Here is a 14,017-nt window from a genome sequence, read left to right on the forward strand (position 1 = left end):
TTAATTCACTTCTTATCTGAGATAAATGGAGAAAAGCACTTAATCTGATGTTCTTCCTTTAACAAAGCACCATACACACAAACTCTGCATTGCCCTGTAAATTAAAGTTTAAACTGTCAACTACCAAAGCACGTAATACATATTTTAACAAACTATTCCAGGCATACAATAACATAATGTGTTTAAACACTAAAGACGTAATGTAAACTCTCCTGTGTAACTAGATAGCCTTTCCCATTGCTGCCCTTGAATAACTCTTGGTAAAGAATCCGCCTGCAATGCAGGAGATTCCAGTTTGATTCGTGGGTTGGGAAGATTCATTGGAAAAGCAATAGGCTACCCATTCCAGTATTCTTGGGCTTCTTTTGTGGCTCAGTTGGTAAAGAATCTGACTGCAATCTAGGAGACCTGGGTTCGATCCACCAGTACTAGTACCCACTTCCACTACTACTACTGTTACTATTACTACTACCCTGATTAGATACACCATTCCTATCTTAAAATACCACACTAGGCATTCTTTGAAATTACACTAGTCATCAGATCTTCTAGGAGAGCTTATAAATATATACATTAATAATGCATACTATATCACAAATTCAAAAGGTTTAATAACTATTTTAATACAATTTGTTTTCAATATACAGCCTTGACGTACTCCTTTTCCTATTTGGAACCAGCCTGTTGTTCCATGTCCAGTTCTACCTATTGCTTCCTAACCTGCACACAGATTTCTCAAGAGTCAGGTTAGGTGGTCTGGTATTCCCATCTCTTTCAGAATTTTCCAGTTTGTTGTGATCCACACAGTCAAAGGCCTTGGCATAGTCAATAAAGCAGAATGATCCAAGATCTCTGCTTCCTCTGCCTTTTCTAAAACCAGCTTGAACATCTGGAAGTTCATGGTTCACGTACTGTTGAAGCCTGGCTTGGAGAATTTTGAACATCACTTTGCTAGTGTGTGAGATGAGTGCAATTGTGTGGTAATTTGAGCATTCTTTGGCATTACTTTTCTTTGGGATTGGAATGAAAATTGACCTTTTCCAGTCCTGCGGCCACTGCGGAGTTTTCCAAATTTGCCGGCATATTGACTGCAGCACTTTCACAGCATCATCTTTTGGGATTTGAAATAACTCAACTGGAATTCCATCACCTCCACTAGCTTTGTTTGTAGTGATGCTTCCTAAGGCCCACTTGCCTTCACATTCCAGGATGTCTGGCTCTAGGTGAGTGATCACACCATGATTACCTGGGTCATGAAGATCTTTTTTGTATAGTTCTTCTGTATATTCTTGCCACCTCTTAATAGCTTCTGCTTCTGCTAGTTCCATCCCATTTCTGTCCTTTATTGAGCCCATCTTTGCATTTGGTATCTCTAATTTTCTTGAAGCGATCTCTAGTTTTTCCCGTTCTACTGTTTTCTTCTATTTCTTTGCACTGATCACTGAGGAAGGCTTTCTCATCTCTCGCTATTCTTTGGAACTCTGCATTCAAATGGGTATATCTTTCCCTTTAAACCATGCCTCTTAGTCAACAAGACTGGCAACTGTCCCAGAAAAACCTCAGTGTCAATTCACTTTTCCTACTCTGGTTTCTAGTTTCTTCTTAGTTTTTAAACCTTGGAAATCATCCTGACATCCCCACAAGCTCAACTATGCATTTAAAAGGATAGGATTTTGTAGTTCTTCTCATTAAAATTTTCAAAGTATCTGGTATTATACAGTGGGAAGAATTTTCAGCTTGTTTCATTTTCCATTTACTGACAATAGTGTTTATTAATGTATGTTTTATTAAAAAACTATTGTTTACCATATATTCTTACACGTCCTCATTTCAGGAAACTATTCCAAAAAGAAAACCTAGATCACCTGTTAACTCTCATACATTACTGCTGAATTATGAAAACTTAAAGAAACTGTAACGTTAATCTACTCTCAGAACAATCAGAAGACTAATCACACATGAGCCAAATGAATTATAATATTCTACCTACCATTAAGTAATATTTAATTTTTATATTTTCATATATAGTCTACTACTTGTCTTGGTAAGTACTCTTATTTTCTGAGGCATACAACATTCATTTCAGTTTTAGCGATTATTGTCTCTCTTCATAAATGGTTAATTAGATTTTAAATACTTGAGTACCCTGTGTCAGGCAATAGGATACGACAAACGTAAGAGACAAGTTTCCTGCTAGTCTAGACCTTCCAATGTAAGAGGCAGAGGCATTAACTTAATAGATATTAAAAAGAGAAAACATTTTTATTTGTATTTATAAAAAGAGTACTTCGAGAGCAAGTACTGGATATAAGACCCAATTCTGTGTGCACAAGCTAGTGTTGTCCCCCACCATAGCAGGCTACCCTAAGCACTGAGATCATGGGCATGGAGCTCTAGTGTTAGAATACCCAAAATGCTTAAGACCGCAAGAGTCTGCAGAAAGTGCTAAAGGCAAACTCGGAAATGCAGGATATAGACTGGAGGCAAGGAGGCTCAGAACTTTAATAACGGTGAGCTACGAGATTTAAACTTATTCACTTAAATGTGTTTATTCAACCAGAGTTTAGAGCCTCTGGAAAGTGTATCACTTACAGTAGACCACTGCAGCTGAAACTTGGAATTTACATTGTACCGGATAAGGTAGTTTACAGTACTTAATAGTAAACAAAATGTTTTCTCTCAACTGGTATAGCCAGAAACTGTCACTAGAGGTTAACCAAGACTGTAGCATAATCACTCTACATTGTTACTTAAATTTTAATTTATAATCTACATAAAGATTGTTTCTATGCTATCCACAAGTGTTTTAACATATACAAGACTTGTAAACCTTTTCTCCAGAAAACTCAAAGTAATTTATTCATGTCTTTCTCTACTGCCTCCATCCTATTTCATTCAAGCTGTCACGATCTCCCTCTGGATTTCTGCAGTAAACCTACTAGCTGTTTCCACACATCTAATCTTATTACCCCTGTACAATGTGTATTCCACTCTGTCCAAATACAGTCAGAATATTTTAACATCAATTTAATCAATTCTATGGTATGCCCACTTCATCGATTCTTAGAAATGTCATTTTCCACATTTTTAACATCTCTGAAATTAGAGTGCATCATACAACTGGAATCTTAGACTCAGTGAAGTACTGTATGTCATAATCCTGTTTAAAACTCTCTACTAGCTTTCTGCAGCCTTTAGGATAAAGGTAGAAAACCCCCATGACCTACGAGGTCCTACACAATACAACCCTTGCCCACTCTCAGAGCCTTCTTTCTTGTCACTCTCATGCTTCCTTTCTCAAGCATGCCATGCCTCTTCCCATTCAGGTCCCTCACACATGCTTCCTTCTATACAGGATGCCCTCCCGTGGGCCTTTTACGCCCGGTTAATGTCCAGTCATTCACACACGGACAGCACTGTTGACTGCCCCCTACTCTAGGTTATATCATCCCCTCCTGCCTATCTGTACAGTGACATGAACTATCTATATGCCTCTTTCAGAGCTCTTAGTCACAAGTAATATTATAGTGAGGCTTATTCTAAAAGCGGTGACAAAATGCCTTTTCAGGGTTCTATCTTTAGCATCTGACAACTTAGCATTGTTCAGCTGCCATGTGTTAAATGAATTCATGAATGTGCTTTCCAAAAACTAAAGTGTGTGTACATTCTTCACAAGTAGTTAGCACTTCCTCAGGAATAAAATAAATTCTTACGACTTAAAAGAAAGGTAAGGATTAAATTTGGGCCTCTGAGACTCAGTAACTTAACACAACTCAAACACTACGACCAATCTGCAAAGGTCAAGGCTGCCACCATTTTGATTTTTAAAAGGATTTGTTAAAAGCCATTGTAAAAAGTCTGCCAACTACTCATTTATAGGAAAATATAAAGGGGGGGGGGGGAGCGCTAGTAACGAAACAGGGACTTCTTCCTCAACAAAAATCTACAACCAATTTTCTTCTACAGAATAAATACGCTGAATGCAACTTTTATCTAATTTTGCCTCAAAGTCATCTATACTGTAAATGGAGACTATTTTATGTGTCTATTATAGATTTTTATCCTCCCTGAAAGCTATTGATGACTTATTTTAAGGGAACCTTCTTTAACATTAGAAATATGAGAACAGGACTTCCCTGGTGGTCTAGAGGTTAACTTGGAATGCAGGGGACATTGGTTTGCTTCCTGGTTCAGGAAGATTTCTACATCCCGAGAAGCAACTAAGCCCATAAGCCACAATTACTGAGAGCACCTGCAGCAACTACTGAGCCAGCACCTGATAACTACTAAAGCCCTCAGGCCCTAGAGCCTGTGCTCTGTAACAAGAGAAGCCACCACAATGAGAAGCCCACACACCATCAAGTAGCCCCACTTGCTGCAACTAGAGAAAAGCTCATGTGCAGCAATGTAACACTCACCACACCCCCAAAATTAATATAGATTAAATTAAAAAAAAACTATGAATACATATTACCGACTAAGTAGGGAAAAAGTCCAACCAAGTAATTTGGTGTTTCTTTCAATAATCTGTTAACTTGTTCTATCTATAAGACTTCTTAATCTAGGACAATTTCACATCTCAGAGAACTACACTATTTTAGCATCCACAAGAATTTGTAAAACAATGTAAAAGAGATGAAAACTAACAGAAGCACACAGACCATAAGCACACCTGGGGCTTCTTAATTAATATTTGTCAAGTGTTTGCTATTTGCACCAACTGGTTGTTTTACTTCTGTTCCCATTCTCAGAAAACCCATGAGATACAGAAATTTAGAGTCTCCCTCAAATTCACAATGAGAAGCAGAAGCACAAATTAAATGAAGATTTGATTCATAGCTCATGTTCCATTCACTAAACTAGACAAACATATCTTAATTTTTATATAGCTCCTAGAACATTTTTCTTCTCAGAAGAGCCATGTTGATATTTGTTATTAACTAGGGATCACTGAAAAGAACTAGGCACTTTACTAAATTATAAACTACAGTTGAAGGTAAAATAAGAGGAGTATATATTGTTTAAATACTATCATTTGTCAAATGTAACAAAAAAGAAGTAAACTCACAGATACAGAGAACACACTTGTGGTTACCACCGGGGGAGGGGGCCAGTATGGCGTTGGGGGGGGTGGGTGGGAAGTACAAACTGCTGCGTATGTGACAGGCTATACAGATGTGCTGTACAACACAGGAAATACAGCCAATATTTTGTAATAACTGTAAATGGACTGTAACCTTTAAAAGTTATATAAAAAAGAGAGACTTGGACACTTAAAAAAAACATTGCTAAGTGACAAATTATCATGAAGTCAATGGTAAAATTTATTTTTTATTTTATTTTTTGGCCACACCATGCAGCATGTGAGATCTTAGTTTCCTGAGCAGGGACTGAACTCAAGGCCCCTGCATTAGGAGCAGAGTCTTAACCACTAGGGAAGTCCCTATTTCTAACTCTAAGTATCAAAGAAAATTTCGAGCAGATTAACACAGCTGTTGCTTTTTGGCATCTTTTTCTCCAACACTATCAAACTGGGTATTTCTGGGGGCTTGCTACACTATCCCTACTGCAACACTCATTACCTTCGGTGTAAATGAGAGCTGATGCAGCTAACCCACTCTATTCGTTTCATTCATTTCTTTCCACCTACATAAAATTGTTTTGACAGGCTAAATGAACAAAACCAAGGATCACTGTCACATGGCCTCCCATAACATGCACAGTTCCAGGCAGCTGGGGGTGGAGGTGGGGAGCCTAACAACAAGTGAAACAACCGTTCATCTCAGTGCCGTCCAAATAACAGTGCTCAGGAGATTATTTGCTGATGCAATTTCTTCTTGGGTGAGAAATGCAATGTAGAATGACCTACAGCAATTTGACTCTCCAGTTCCTTGCTCTGTATATTTTAAACATCCTCTGGAAGCATTTTCTCATTCCCTAAATTTCAGTATTCTCTAAAACAGCAATCCTATGCCTTCCTATTGATTATTTTATCAGCCCCAGAAACAAACCTTCCAAACAAATTGCTTAACTGAAACAGTGAGCTTGATTTTCATAAAATCAAATCAGAAATATTTCCTTTATTAGTTAATTAACATCTGTACCCCCAGAAAATTTGACACTTGAGACTTATTAACATTTAAACTTCTATGCATTTTATTTTTAGCAATATTCAAAATTTTACTACTAAAATAAGAACACATATGATAAGTCTACCCATCAAAATATGGGTGGAGAGCAGTGTCTGGAGCTCCTTGATTAGAGTATGTGAGGTCAATGCTGGAGTCCTCCCTGTTTATCACTGTCTGCACCACACTGACTTCACACAGCCCTGAGCACCTACTCCATCTTTTACAGTGATACGAATTGCTGGGTGTTGGAATATGGAAATAAAAACTTGTCTTCAGGCATAGAGAACAGCAGTTTGAACCACTGTTTGGGCCCATGCAGCATGGGTTCCAGTAAATATTTACCAAAAATTTAAATTATTATTCTGTATTTTGAAAGAAAGTTATCACATAAAGTTATCACGTAAATGACTAAGTCCAGATTCCTCTTTTACACAGGCCTTCATGGTCTAAAATAACAATTCAAAGATAGTATTTGAATTGAAATACTTAACAAAGAAAAGTATTTTGTACTCTTAAAGTCTTCTATCTACTAAATACTTTGCTTTTTAACTACAGGTAACATCTTCTTCTTCTTGAAAATCCCCAAATAATCAGACTTGAGGCTTGAAGGCTTGAGGAAAGGTGGGGAAAATAACTAATAGAAGCAAAATAATGATGCTCATGCAAAAACTCTTAACTGTTAACAACAACAACAAAGATTAATAGGGCTTTTAAGGTGTTGTGAAATACCCTGTGAAAATTAAACCTGAGTTTTACATGGCCAAATCTACAGAGTAAAGCCATGGTGGCTCAGTGGTAAAGAACCTGCCTGCAGGAGACACGGGTTTGATCCCTGGGTCGGGAAGATCCCCTGGAGGAGGAAATGACAACCTACTTCAGTATTCTTGTCTACTAAATCTCATGGCCAGAGGAGCCTGGCTGACTATAGTCCATGGAGTCGCAAGAGTCGGACATGACTGAGCGACTAAACAACAAATTCCTTCTACAAATTTCATTATGACCTTCCAATATGATACCCTTAGGAACAGGGTCTATCCTGTAGAGAAGAGAGTCTATTTGAATTTTCCTCAATAGGTCAAGTCATCAAAAGAAGAGCAAAAAAGAACCTAGCTGTTCTAACTCCTCCTCCACTGCTCCCTTCTCCCTCTGGCTCATCTTTATTCGCATTTTATTTTCTTACAAAACGTTCTCTGTTTCAAAGCAGGAAGAAAAAATAACCTACTTACACAAGAAAGTCTAGAGTGCTCTCTCAAACCAGACTTGTGCTAATTTATTTAATAGTTCTACCATTAAGCATCCTCCACGTCATCCCAAATCTGGGCCACAAATAAGTAAACGTGGGGCTTGAGATTCTCACCACCCTTCTTTTTTCAGAGGCACAAAACCAAAAGGAAATAAAAAATATCTAAAGCCTGGTACATATAGAAAGCTTTATGTTAAGACTAAAAAATGTAGCAGATACTTGTAATAGCTGAACCACAAAAGAATAAACATATTTAGTCCTATCAGAAAATAGCTATTTTCACTAAATGACTTACAATATCTATTGTTTATAATACAGCAAAATTCAGAACACTACCTAGTCTCATAAATAGGTTTCATTGAGATAAATTAGATTTATCTGAATGTGAATGCAGTTAACTGAGAGGGCTAAATTCCAATGGTTATCGGGTAGGAACTTATTCTAAAACTTTCTAAGCAAAGAAAAGAAGGCCAAGGGGGGACAAGGAGAGTTGAAGGTGGATGCAAAGATCAAAAAACTCTTGATAATTTACAGGAAGAAAATTTTACACTTCAGAGACAAAAGTTACTCTGCAATGGATACCGAAAACAAAGTCCAAATGAAATGGGGTTGATGTATGGTCACCAAGGGAGAGACCAACGAAACAAAACTTAGTGGGTCATCCTGGTAAGAACTGGCCAGCATTGGGAACTTAAATGTGGTGGGTACACATCACAAAACAGCAAGAGTTTTATCACAGAATTCAGAGTCTGATATCCAAACTGTTTTGTTTTGTTCAGGAAAGAAGTCAATAAAGTCCAGTCCAGTATATAAGAACACGGGCTTCCCTGATGGCTCAGTGATAAAGAACCACCTGCCAATGCAGGAAACTCGGATTCCATCCCTGGGTTGGGAAGATCCCCTGGAGAAGGAAATGGCAACCCCCTCCAGTATTACTACCTGGTAGATCCCATGGACAGAGGAGCCTGGTACAGTCCACGGGGTCACAAAGAGCCAGACACGACTAAGCATGTAAAAATACAATGCGTGAGCTTTTCTACGTGCCTGACAAGATATTAATCCAAGAAAATTAGAACAAAGCCAAAAAACTTTTAATTAAAAAAAAGGAGAGAAGACTCTTTAACATAGCCATTCATATGAACTTTAAATACTTATATACCCTCTTTTCTTCTAAAATCCTCTCATTAGCTCAGCCTTAACCTCTCTCTTTACCATACCCACTTCCGAGGCAGTGAATTCATACTTAACTTTACAAGGAAACTCAGAAGTACAGACAGCAGTAAGATTTGAAGAGTAAGGAATGAAAAACAAACCCAGAAAGCCTGATTTGCACAAGTACATCCATCTTTAGAGTTTTATATTGAGAATGAATACTTGATATCCTCATGCTTATCAAGGTCAAGACTATTTTAATGTACTGTTTTACCAATTCTGGAGTACAAATTATTATTTACAAATGTCTACTGGACATTTTACAGTCAAAACTTCGATGTATCTCCTACTCTACAAAGTTTCTTCCACAAATCAGCTTATCCACTTCAATTTCCTTGTTTCTCTCTGTCTTTCCAAGTAGTAAAGGTGGAATCTCCTTTAATCTCTGAAATTTCATCATTTTCCACGTGTCCTTTACATTATTGCAACCCAGTAAAAGGTATAACTACGTCCTATCAAAAAATCTATCGCCTAATTACGCTTTTTTCCACCTCATTCTATCCTTTAGATTCATATGTTCTCCAAAATACTTTTTAATCACACCAAGTCCCCTGCTCTGAAATAGTAAGTGTAAAATTAGCCAGTCAATTTTGCCTCATTACAAGAATCCTCTGGGGTAGCCAAGGATTCTCATGCACTGCCCTCACCCTAGTGAATCAATCAACAGGGGAAAGAATTTCTTACAACCACTAAGTTTGGGAAACCCTCGGGTACATCAAATCCATGTTCCAAAGCCACTCAGATCCAACTTTTCTTCTACACTTTCCAAAACAACCCATACAGGTAGGAATGAATACTGTGATCCACACAGCATACTCATCTCTTCTTCTGCACTCCTGTAACTAAAGAAACTGCCATGAGTTTTCTTGCTGTAAAATGCAAACATCATCCTTCTTGACTAAGTTATTCTGAGGAATCGACATACTGCATGCAAACTTTTAAAACTGTGAAAATCATTACACAAAAGAACAGAATTTTTATGTCAGATACTTCATTCATAGGGATTTATTCGATATATATTCATGAATACAATTCACAGTTGGCCAATTTTACACTGCAGTGGAATAGACTACTGAAGAAGTCATCTGGAGAAGTTAGCATTTTCTTAATTTGGGACTGCAAGACATATCAAGAATGGGTAAAACAATTCTGGAACCTGAAGTCAAGTGGACCTTAAGAAGCATCACTATGAACAAAGCTAGTGGAGGTGACGGAATTGAATTCCAGCTGAGCTATTTCAAATCCTAAAAGATGATGCTGTTCAAGTGCTGCAGTCAATATGCCAGCAAATTTGGAAAACTCAGCAGTGGCCACAGGACTGGAAAAAGTCAGTTTTCATTCCAATCCCAAAGAAAGGCAATGCCAAAGAATGTTCCAACTACCACACAATTGCACTCATCTCACACACTAGCAAAGTAATGTTCAAAATTCTCCAAGCTAGGCTTCAACAGTACATGAACTGTGAACTCCCAGAGGTTCAAGCTGGTTTTAGAAAAGGCAAAGGAACCAGAGATCAAATTGCCAACATCCACTGGAACATCGAAAAAGCAAGAGAGTTCCAGAAAAATATCTACTACTGCTTTACTAACTACACCAAAGCCTTTGACTGTGTGGATCACAACAAAATGTGGATTATTCTTCAAGAGATGGGAATACCAGACCAACTGACCTACCTCCCGAGAAATCTGCATGCAGGTCAAGAAGCAACAGTGAGAACTGGACATGGAACAACAGACTGGTTCCAAACTGGGAAAGGAGTATGTTAAAGCTGTATACTGTCACCCTGCTTATTTAACTTACATGCAGAGTATGTCATGTGAAATGCCGGGCTGGATGAAGCACAAGCTGGAATCAAGATTGCCAGAAGAAATATCAATAACCTCAGATACGCAGATGACACCACCCTTATGGCAGAAAGTAAGAAGAACTAAAGAGCCTCTTGATGAAAGTGAAAGAGGAGAGTGAAAAAGTTGGCTTAAAAGTCAACATTCAAAAAAAAAAAAGTCAACATTCAGAAAACTAAGATCATGGCATCTGGTCCCATCACTTCACAGCAAACAGATGGGGAAACAATGGAAACAGTGATAAAGACTTAATTTTGGGGGGCTCCAAAATCACTGCAGATGGTGACTGCAGCCATGAAATTAAAAGATGCTTGCTCCTTGGAAGAAAAGCTATGACCAACCTAGACAGCATATTAAAAGGTCTGTCTAGTCAAAGCTATGGTTTTTCCAATAGTCATGTACGATGTGAAGGTTGGACTATAAAGAAAGCTGAGCGTTGGAGAAGACTCTTGAGAGTCCCTTGGACTGCAAGGAGATCAAACCAGTCCATCCTAAAGGAAATCAGTTCTGAATATTCACTAGAAGGACTGATGCTGAAGCTGAAACTCTATCCAATACTTTGGCCACCTGATGTGAAGAACTGACTCACTTGAAAAGACTCTGATGCTGGGAAAGACTGAAGGCAGGAGGAGAAGGGGATGACAGAGGATGAGACGGTTGGATGACATCACTGACTCAATGGACATGAGTTTGAACAAGCTCCAGGAGTTGGTGAAGGACAGGGAAACCTGGCATACTGCAGTCATGGGGTCATGAAGAGTAAGGCACGACTCAGTGACTGAAGTGAACTGAAAAAAATTCTGTGCTCGACTTAGAGAATGAATTACAAATTTATATACATATGAAAGTGAAAGAAAGTGTTAGTCATTCAGTCGTGTTGGACTCTTGGTGACCCCATGAACTGTAGCCCACCAGACTCCCCTATCCATGGAATTCTCCAGACAAAAATACTGGAATGGGTTGCCATTTCCTTCTCTAGGGGATCTTCCTGATCCAGGGATCAAACCCAGGTCCTCCTGCATTGCAGGCAGATTCTTTACTGTCTGAGCCATGGGTTTCCCAAGTTATATGTGTATATTCTGGTTCAACTAGTTGAACAGAAGATTTAAGGCAGTTTGCTTTTTTAATTAACTACATTAGCAACCAGATGATAACCTAAGTGGCAGTTTATAAATTCAAGTCATTGTTAATTTTGTTAATAAACTAAGTTTGGCTGTAAGCAGGTTGGCATGCCCTAAAATGTCAGCAAATTTCCCAATTAGTTACTCTGAATTCCTTTAGCAGTTAAAGGGAGTATTTCTGCAGTTATCATTTGTAATTAAAGACATTCTCATAGGAATAAAGTATTTATAAAGGAAAACTGCATTATAACTGCAAAATAAACATTAATTTGATTTCAGTTTAATTTGAAAAACTGAAAGTATATTTTGATTTTATAGTTAAGATCTATAAAACACAAGGAATATATATTGTTTTCTACTTACACAAATAATATGTTAACAATTTAAGTTAACTTCAAACCCATTAGGAGGCTACCATAAAAACAAAAAACAAGAACAACTTAGAAATTTAAATGTTAGCAAAAATACAGAGAAACTGGAACCTTTGGGCATTATTGATAGAAATATAAAATGGTATAGCCACTGTGGAAAAGTGTGGCAAATTTACTCAAAAATCTAAACAGAATTAGCATATAATCCAGCAATTCCACCTCTAGGTTTATACCCAAAGAAACTGAAGCTGAGACTCACACAGATAACAACTTTTATACCACTGTTCATTGCAGCAATATTCACAGTAGACATAGTGTGGAAACACCCCAACTGCCCAACAACAGATGAATGGAAAACAAAACCTGGTAAATATGTAAAATGGAATACTACTGAACCAAATAAAACTGTCGTATTTGTCAGTCATAATGACTGAATACAGTAGTATGAGTCAATCTTATGTATGACTGAATTATTTTCCTTTTCATGTCTTCTCCCAGCAGTGTGGAAGGTACCTTATTTCATTCTATCAGAGTTTCCTTTACTTGTCCAACAACACTCTTTGCCTTACATCTAGAGTCAGGCTCTCTGGAGTGCCTTACAGTAGTTTAAACCATGTTTACCACCTTCCTTACCTCTTCTTGCTACAGTTATCTGGAAATTGATTAATGCTTCCTTTTTGATTCCATAGACCATTCATCACAAATTCCCTTTACAGCCATGCTTACATTTTTAACAACTTCATTTATATTGTCAGTCATTATAAAATAGCTTCAATTCTCGATGCCTTAAGTCCTGTTTCAATACTCTAATTCCTTTAAATAGTACACGCCATGGTCTTCTGGGAGTCTGACTTTGCATCTTTAGTATTAATAAATAACTGTATTTCTCCACATGGACATTTATAAGCTGCCCTTTTTCCTAATCTTTAAAGTTCAATTATTTTGCTAGAGTCTTTGTCTAAGATGTGTATTTGTTGGTTTTTGATGAGAATGAAGTAATGAGTTCTTTCTGTCTGTATGCAAAGAACTTTTTTAACTCAGAAAAATCATCTTCTAGGCTATCAATTATTGGTCCCTTTAGAAACTCAACTATCCATAAATTGTTTCTCTCTTCTTTGAATTCACTTCTCATTATTATTGACTTTCTGTGGCATCTGCTTTTTTTTAAATGATATTCAATGTAGATTTAAATTCTGCTATTGTTGTCTTGAATTGTCTTCTCAAGCCCCCCTTAAAGTAGTCTTATCTTCTTTCTCTCATGCCAGAAATCCAAGTTTCCATGCATCTTACTGAATATGTTAGCATTTTAATTTATACTTTTGGATCCTGCATGATTCTTCCGAATTCTCTTATACCCATGCTTTTTTCTTTTGGCTCTTTCTTGAACGAAGATCGATCTTCCAAACTTGTGTTTATAGCCCCACTGTGAGCCACACATATGGAAGGCAGGTGACTGGGAGGGGAAAAAAAATTGACAGCCATGCAGCAGGAAACCTGAATGCTAGAGAAAAGCTCAATGATTTTGTATTTTTTCTCTTTAAAATATTAAAAACTCATTGCCAAATTACAAGGTGATCAAAAAAGATGAAGCCAAAAATGTGGGGCGGGAGGGGAGAGGCGGGAGAGAGAAAAAGATTTAGAACTGTCAGTTCAGTTCAGTCACTCAGTCGTTGTGCCCGACCCCATGGACTGCAGCACGCCAGGCCTCCCTGTCCATCACCAACTCCCGGAGTTTATTCAAACTCATGTCCGTTGAGTCAGTGATGCCATCCAACCATCTCATCCTCTGTCGTCCCCTTCTCCTTCCCCCTTCAATCTTTCCCAGCATCAGGGTAACTTTTCAAATGAGTCAGTTCTTCGCATCAGATGGCCAAAGTACTGGAGTTTCAGCTTCAGCATCAGTCCTTTCACCATACAAATAAATATGCCCCAGAAAAAAAAAAGAAAGAGAGAGAATAGGGAAAAAAAAAAACAGGAGTAAAAATCAGCACATTCCCCAAAGCAGCAAAACATTTACAAGGGTCCATTAACAAACTGCCCAACACAAAGGATGGCATAGAAAAGTTAAAAACAAAAAGGATGCTCATGAGAACCA

The 14,017-nt window shown here is 37.8% G+C and overlaps 1 protein-coding gene across 30 annotated transcripts in view; it reads right to left on the bottom strand.

The window, feature by feature from the left end:
• Window positions 1-14,017, bottom strand: part of WNK1 (WNK lysine deficient protein kinase 1) — a 130,233-nt gene that overhangs the window by 75,575 nt on the left and 40,641 nt on the right. The gene's annotated exons all lie outside the window — the stretch shown is intronic.

The sequence above is a fragment of the Bos indicus x Bos taurus genome, chromosome 5 (assembly GCF_003369695.1).
Source record: "Bos indicus x Bos taurus breed Angus x Brahman F1 hybrid chromosome 5, Bos_hybrid_MaternalHap_v2.0, whole genome shotgun sequence".
In the NCBI taxonomy this organism is placed as follows: domain Eukaryota; kingdom Metazoa; phylum Chordata; class Mammalia; order Artiodactyla; family Bovidae; genus Bos; species Bos indicus x Bos taurus.